Genomic DNA, 10,000 nt, shown 5'->3' on the forward strand with positions numbered 1-10,000 from the left:
AATAAATAAATAATTTAGTAAATAAATTTTATTAAATAGATAGTAGGGTTAGGCATCAATTACATCAATAAGTTTTAGACTACTATTTGATTGTTATTTAATATATATATATATATATATATATACAGTAAGTCAATGATTATTAATAATAATAGTTATAATTTAAAACTTATAAGTTATATACTATATATACTGTATATATATTATATGACTAACTCTGGACTAACTTTATGAATGTAATGCACTTTTATTTATATCATATATATATATATATATATATATTAGTATTATTATTGACATTTTTTTCTAGGAATTTATATATATATATATATATATTATCATTATTATTATAGTATGATAACTTGTATGATGAGTAATATACTGTATATATATATTGATAATATGGTTTCATCTATTTTTTTTGTTATTGGATGCATCCATACAATAAATTTAGTTGACTTAATAATAATAATAATAATAAAACGATAGATAGATAGTTGGCATCAAATAACATTTAAAGATAATTATTTAATATACAGTATACTGTATATTAAAAAAAAATTATTATTTTTATTATTATATTATCATGAAATCACACACTCATACATATATTGTTTTTTATTAAATGTGGTGAAACTTAATATAGTAGTAATGATTATATATATATAGATATTATTTTTATTGAAAAAAATAAAATTAATAATTATAATAATTATCAATTAATTTTAATTGTAATTTTATACAATCAAAGTTCGTATATATTTATACATATATATTGTCTAACATTATATCTAACATACTATATATATATATATATATATAATACTGTAGACAGTAGACAGTAGTATATAACATATAAAATGTTTGTCTATTAGATAACTAGATATTTGATATATATATTTATATAACAATTATTATTAATATCATATTATATGTATATATAAATATAGTATATATTACTATTAGATATTACCGTAAATTTCAGTCATATTAACATAATATGAAACACAATACACAATAGAATATTTAATCAAAAAAAAAATAAAATAAAAATTGTAATTAAAAAATAATATATATATATATATTATATTAAAAAACTTATATAATATCATAGAATAATACTAAATGTTTTTGTAAAAAATTTATTTTAATTTTTTTTAATAATCATTAATATTTTTTTAAAAAAAACTGTATCACATATATCGTACAGTATATACTATATATATGATATAATGCAAACCCACACACATATAGTAGAAAATTGTAGTTTTTTTTAATTAAATGTAAAAAAATTATAATCAAAAAACTATTTAATATATATTAAATTATTATTATTATTATTATTATTATATAAGAAATTACTTACAAAACTTGCAGATAATTCAAGTGTTGAAAAACTCCAGACTCTATAAGCCTAAGCCTATCCATTGATTCCATATATCTATTGATAAAAAAATAAATAAATATTTATTTATTTTTTTATAAAAACAAATTAAAAAATAATAATTTTTATATCCATTGCAAAAATATTTTTTTTTAAATTTTTTTTATTACTATTGATATTTAATTAATTTTTTATACAAAAAAAATTATACAAATACTTACAGTTCAGTTAGATTTTTGTAATTTTCTAATGAATTTTCTTTTAATATTTCGATTCCAACTGATCTTAAAATGCTATTTAAAAAAAATATCAATTTTTTTTAATTAAAATATTTTTTTTTGAAAAATAAAATAAATTACTATTAAAACTAAATTTTTAGCATTAAATTTATTTTTAAAAAAAACATAAATTTAACTATTATTATTTTTGTATTAAAAAATATATAATAATAAAATTGTATTATTTAATAGTAAAACAAATTGAAATATAAATTTATAATTTGTATATACAGTATAAATATATTATTTATATATATATATAATATACAGTATATATATATATATATTTGTTGATTGATTTGCATATTAAAAATAGTTATATAAGAGATAAAAATTAAAATATAAGTTATATATATATTTGAAACCATAAAATAAGTAATAATAATACTATAGAATAATAGATAACAAAAAATAATTTTTAATGAATAATAAATTATATTTTATGTAAAATTTAAACACAAAAAATATAATGCTTTTAAAAATAATAAATATTTAATATTTTCTTTTATGTTAAAAATAATTTTATTTTTTTGGCATTTGTTTTTTAAGTAATCTTTAAACAAAAGAAAATATATATTGAAAATAATATTATAATTATAATAAATATATACAGTATTTCATAATATTATTGAATACTAATATATAAGATATACAGTATATAAATATATTATTATATATATATAGAATATAAGATTAAATTTTGATATAAAAATCTAATTAAAACATTTATTGATTATTTTTTTTTTAATTTAAGTTTCTATTAAATAATTTAATCAATAATAGACAAAAAAAAATTATTAAAGCTATTATAAGAAATTTATTTTATTATTTTAAAAGAAAATTATTCAATAGATAACTAAATAATATATATTTTAAAAAATAATGTATAGATATATATAGTATAGGAAAATATTTTTATTGACTACTACTTGTAAATCATTTATCACTATTATTATTATTATTATATTAAGTTTATTATTATTACAAATTGTTTTTGTTTTTTCTCAACACTATTAGTATCACAAAACAATCAAAACAATTAAGTCTAGAGATTTAAAAATGCATTTATTATTTATAAAAATGTTATATTGTATTGTGTTATATATATATACAGTATATATATATATATATATATATATATATATATATATATTATGATTTTGTTTTGTTATAACAATATGTTTGTACACTTACATACATATAACCACTTTATACTATAATATAAATTGGTATATAATTTATATACAGTGTATATGTAATAAATGATGATTAATCGTATCAATTACTTGAATGGCTTAAAATAATAGTTGTGTTATATAGACTGTACTGTATATAAGCATTTTATGTATAGACTAAATAATAATAATAATAAATGTATAGAAAATATTGTTGTTATCAAAAAATATATTGAGAGATATTGTACTTTATTGGCGCCGTATGTCTCAAAGTTATGTGCAATGTGTATGTGTATGTGTATGTGTATGTGTATGTGTATGTGTATGTGTATGTGTATGTGTATGTGTATGTGTATGTGTATGTGTATGTGTATGTGTATGTGTATGTGTATGTGTATGTGTATGTGTATGTGTATGTGTATGTGTATGTGTATGTGTATGTGTATGTGTATGTGTATGTGTATGTGTATGTGTATGTGTATGTGTATGTGTATGTGTATGTGTATGTGTATGTGTATGTGTATGTGTATGTGTATGTGTATGTGTATGTGTATGTGTATGTGTATGTGTATGTGTATGTGTATGTGTATGTGTATGTGTATGTGTATGTGTATGTGTATGTGTATGTGTATGTGTATGTGTATGTGTATGTGTATGTGTATGTGTATGTGTATGTGTATGTGTATGTGTGTGTRTGTTAGCCCACAAAACACTCATTAAAGCGTAAACTTTATCGGAAGAAAATACTAAATAATAACTTTGAGATTAACGTCTCATTAATCTCTGGGCTCCGAAAATGTGTGTTTCCTTATGTTTTTTAATAGCTCTCTCTCTCTCTCTCTCTCTCTCTCTCTCTCTCTCTTTGTAACCAATATTTCATATAACTTTTAAATTGCAATTTTTTTCAACTAAATAGTTTGTTTTAAAGTTAAGAAAGTTGTTTTTTAAAAAAAAAATTTATAAAAATAAATAACAACACAACGCGTGTATTGTTAGACAATAATAATGATATGATATATCTTATAGTTAGTTAGTATTATATATATATATATTTTTTTAGTTAAGTTAAAAGTTTTGAGGACACAAACAAATAGACAAAAAAAACAAAATACAATTAACAACAATGACACCCAACTGTCCACAAAAAACTTATTGATTTTTGTTTTGTTGCTGTTTTGTTGGATCAATAGGATTGCCAACTGTGTGTATATAAATACATTTTAAATAAACTAAATAATTAAATCAAAAAAAGTTGATTTTTTTTGGTTAAATAAATATATTTTTATCTTATTTATATTTAACATTGTGTATTTATTAATTGATGATTATATATATATATATATATATATAAATTTATATACAGTATATACTGTACATAATATTAATTATTAAGCAAACAAACAAAATTAAGTGCTATTTAAAAAATTTATGTAATATATTTTTTTATAGTTATTTTTACTATTTTTCTATTTAAAAAATAAATAAAAACAACTATAATATTAGATAACATTTTAACTATTTTTATATTATTATTTATTTATAAAAAAAACATAATATTGTTTATAATTTAATGGCTATTTTTTACTGTAATATACATTATTTATTATTATTATTATTATTATTATTTAAAAACTTTTTTTTAGTTATCTTAAAATAAAACATTTAAGAGTTAGTTATATTATTGCCTATTAATAGTAAAGTTATACTAAAGAGAAAATTGTATATATTTTTTAAAAAAAAACACAAAAAATTCAATAAAAACTTTAATAAAATATTTTTAAAAACCAATTATTTATGAAAAAATTATTAAAAATTTCATATAATTTCATAAAATATTAAAATATTTCACTGGAGATCAATATAAATAATCTTTATTATTATTATTATGTTTTATTATTACTGTAGTAATAAAACAATTGTTACATAAATTATTTTTAAATTATTAAAATAATAAATTGCTTTAAACTAAAACTTTATGCTAAATAAATAATATATAAAATAATTATATAATAATAATAATAATAATACAACAAAAACAAAACACAATATTATATTATACCTTATTATTATTGTTAAACTATGTTTTAGTTTATAGATATTATTATTATTATTATGACTTAATATTAATAGTATTATAAAAAAAAATAAAATAAAAACGTAAATTGTTTTTAGGCTATACTTACAAAAAAAAATATTTAAAAAAAACATGTAAAACATAACTTACAAATCTATATACAGGTATTAGTTTTGAAAGAGAGAGAGAGAGAGAGAGAKAGAGAGAGAGAGAGAGAGAKAGAGAGAGAGAGATAGAGAGAGAGTCAGAGAGAGAGAGAGAGAGAGAGATAGAGAGAGAGTCAGAGAGAGAGAGAGAGAGAGTGAAAATCAACGCTTAAGGCATTATTATTCTTAACTTTATTTTTTTTAATACATAAAACTTGGAAATGCATTACAAGAATATTCTTATCAGAAAAATATTTATTTATTTATTTATTTTTATATAATATTATATATATATATATACTGTATATGAAAATTCCTTATTGTTAAATATAATACAAAAATTTTATTATTATTATTATTATTTTACATATTTATTTTGTTGTCAAATAATCTTTCACTCACTCACTCACTCACTTAAGTACAGTATTTCTTATAAAAAATATTATTTATTTATTTTTTTTGCTAAACTTTAAGAATGTTTATTATTATTATTATTATTATTATATAATAGCAAATAATATATTTTTTATTAAAAAATTACTGTTTTATTATTATTACTACTTCAATGATAAGTATACTAGTATTTACAAGTTATTTATTAAATATTTTTTTGAATATAATAAAATATACCACGTTAATTTTTTATTAAGTATTATTATTATTATTTTATAATAAAATATATATTATAAAAGTTTTATATATGATTTATTTATTTTTTTATTTTATCTCAGCTAACAATTTAGTATTTTAGAAATTTATTTAATATTTATTAATATATAAACATATAAGACATTCGTTAAATTGCTAGCTATTTAAACAAAAATAAAATAAAATAGAAAAATAGAAAAATGGAAAAATTATCAAGGACAATTTATTTTGATTTATGTGATTAGAAAAATGCACAAAAAATTAATGTTTTTTATGTTTGTTTTCTATGTCTTAATAATGATATAAAAAATTTATTTATTTTTTGCAACTTTGCAAACATTTTTTGTTGTTTTTGCCTAATATTACACTTTTTAAAAAAATAATAATAAATATATATATATATAATACTAAAGTTTTATATTTTTGTTTTTATATATATATATAATACTGTATATAGTATATTATGTCAAACATTAAAAACTATAATTTTTTAATAATAATAATTACATAATTAGTATTAATAATATAAATATATATAAAATAGATTTTAAAATAATCCTAATTTTTTTAGAAAAACATTATTTTATAATATATTTTATATTGCTATCAAAAATAATGTCTATATTATAGTTATAATATATTTTTATAAATTTAAATATTAATAAATTATATTATACTTTTTTTAGTAAAATTTATTGTCGATTATATTTGTTAAAAAAATGTTTTTTTTTCTTTTATAAATATTACCACAAAAAAATAATTAAATAAAATAATTTTACTTATTATTATTATTATTACTGTAGTATTTAAACAATGCTAAAATATTGTATAATTTTTAATACAGTATTATTAGGTATTATATATTATAATAATATTATCCTATTTATGGCATTATAGGGTATTAAATATAGCAATTTAATTAAATTTTAATATTTATAATATAATCTTATATTATAATATAATGTATATATATGTTATACAGTAATATTATAATACAATTGTATTGTTTATAATAAATTATCTTTTTAATAATAATAATAATAATAATAATAATAATATTTGTTTTATATTTTCTACACAATATATGTAAGTTTACAAAATATATTTTTTAATCTAGGCAATTTAAATTTATTTCAATAACATAATTAATAATTAAATAATTTTTTTTTGTATAATACATTTACTATTTGATGCAAAAAAATTTATTTAAATTGATTTAAAGTGATTTTTTTAAGCATAGATTTATATATAATAGATATAATACTATAACTTACTTATATATACAGTATATATATAAAAAAAACTAATGGCATACTTATAATAATATACATATATTATAAAGTTAGTGAATTAAATGATTCATAAAAATAATTTTTTTTGTGCTTAATATTTAAATCAATACAAAACTTTTAATATACTGTAAAACTGTTACAATAACTAATAGGCTAACTATATATTGTATTTTTAAATGAAAAATTGTAGCCAAAAAATACATTAATTATCTGAATCATACAGTAATACTATATATATAAGTTTATATATATACAGGAATATATATATATAATTACAATAATAATAATAATAATAATTTTATAGGAAATCTATTCATACTATATATGAAACTAACTACTGGTTTATATTGTATATTATACAGTAATTTCCCCCAACAAAAAAAATAATAATAATAACTTTTATAATGCAAATTACAATTTTCACTTACTTGACACACAATTGTTACAAACATAAACAGTATATACTGTATATATATTATATAAGATATTAACGTATATTATATTATATATATTTGAAGAAAAATGATAATTAATTTATGCGACAAAATATAAATATATATTAATATATATATATGTTTTCTTCACAATTTTATTTTTGTCACTTAATAATAATAATAATAATAATATTTTTTTTAATGACAACACAAAAGAGATTATTAATTAGTAGTCATATTATTATTATTTTATTTTTATTTTTTTTGTGTAATGTTTTTGAAGTACACTAACAAACTGTGATTTTTTTTATAATTATTTTGAATTGTTTTTTGTTGAAAACTTTTTTTGTTTCATTTGTTTGATATTTATTTTTATTTTTTTTGGTTGTTTTGTTTCAGTCACTGAAAACATTAATTATATTTATATTAATTGAAGTATTATTATTATTGTAATTATTACTATTAAAATTATAATTATTTTTTTTTGATAATCAGACTAAATATATAAAATAAAACTAATTATTATAACATATATATAGTATTGTATGAAATAAAAGATTTTTTTAAATCTTAATAATAAAATTATATTATTAATTAATGATTATTAATTAATCATAATTTCTTATGTGTATAAATTAATCTATCTAATTTATGTTTTTTTATTTAAAAATTAATTAATAGTAATCTATAATAATAATAATAATAATGTAGATTAAAATATTTAATGGAAAAAATCATAATAATAATTAAAAATTTCCAAAAATAAAACTACTTATATATACTAATTATTAGATTAATAATTATAAACGTATGTATAAATTGTATATTAAATTGTTAAACAAAACAAAAAATAGGTTCACATTTAATATATTGTATATCAATATATTAATATATATATATATTATATACAGTATATACAGTATATATTGTATAGTATTGTATATTATATATATATAAATAGTTACACATATAAAATCAATTTAATTAAATTAAGAAATAATCAATTACTTAGCATATACTGTATATAATATGTTATATATATATATATATATATATATATATATATATATATGTATAATATATACAAACATTAGTAATATAACCCTATTTACAATATATATATAATTTTATATAGCAATATGTTATAAATTTATATATTTATATCATATAAATAAAATTTTATACTAATGATAAAAATTGTTGTTTTTTTCCTCTACTTTATCTAATATATATATATATATCAAATGGTGGAAAAAAATATCAATAAAATAAAATAAATTTTATTTTTACTAAAAAATTTAGATATATAAGAAAATTTTATTTTTGTTGTTGTTTTTTTTGTGTACATTAAAACTAATTGCAAAATATATACATTTTATGTAAATTTATGTTAGATTTTTATTATTATTATTATATACTGTAGTATCTGTTTTATATAGAAATTGTTAGATATATATATATATATATATAAAGTATATATCAATATATAAAACATAAATTTGATATTTTTTGTTGTTTTGTTATTTTGTTTATTTTTTTTGATCAAAAAAATTATTTGCTGATATAAACAAATTTTTTTTTATATATATACACAATATTTTTTTGATAAAAATTTTGGATAAATGCTATATAAATATACTATAAATATTTAATAGTATATTAATATAGGCATAAAATTCAAGTCAATAGTATATATATATATATATAAATAGTTAGCTATTTATACAATTGATTTTATTTTGTCAATATACTAGACCCGTAAATCTTATACTAATTATTATTATTATTATATTAATATATTTCAAAACTTTTATATATATATATATATATATATATATAACATATGTGTCTAACTATTCAACAACAAAATGTAATTAATTTTTACTGGACTATAATATCCCATAAAAATTTACTGTTTATATATTAAATATTAATATTATTCATCATTATATAAATTATAGATGACTTTTATATTTATATTTATAATTGCAATCAATATATTATTATAATATATACAGTAATATACTGTAAGTGTAACAGTATTTTTTGTTTTGTTTTTATTTGGTTTCTCAATGTGTTCAACAATATATATATATATTATGTAACATTATATATAACTTATATATATATATATAAAACTCATACTTAAAGCCCATAAATCTCAACAAATGTCAATAAAATCGATGTTTTTTGTCGATATTTCACAGCAAGGGTTACACCAGATATATAGATAGATATATATAATATATATATATATATAATACAAAAGTTATACAATATATTATATAATAGTTTATATATATATATATATTGTTTGCTGACATTTGATTAATGATTTTAATATACACACACACAAACAATACATTTTATTATTTAAAAAAATTATATAATTTTTTGTTGTTGTAAATTAAATGCATTTACAATTTTTTATAGTTTAGTTTAAGTTAAGTTTTTATTTTGCATTTCAATCATAAACTAAAATTCATCAAAAAAAAATATATATATATATATAAATTATTATACAATCATTTATTTCTATGTAATCTCAATGATGTTAACAATCATCAAA

This window comes from Oppia nitens, unplaced genomic scaffold (genome assembly GCF_028296485.1).
Source record: "Oppia nitens isolate AA-2021 unplaced genomic scaffold, nextdenovo-longstitch-racon4-pilon3 scaffold26_pilon_pilon_pilon, whole genome shotgun sequence".
In the NCBI taxonomy this organism is placed as follows: Eukaryota; Metazoa; Arthropoda; class Arachnida; order Sarcoptiformes; family Oppiidae; genus Oppia; species Oppia nitens.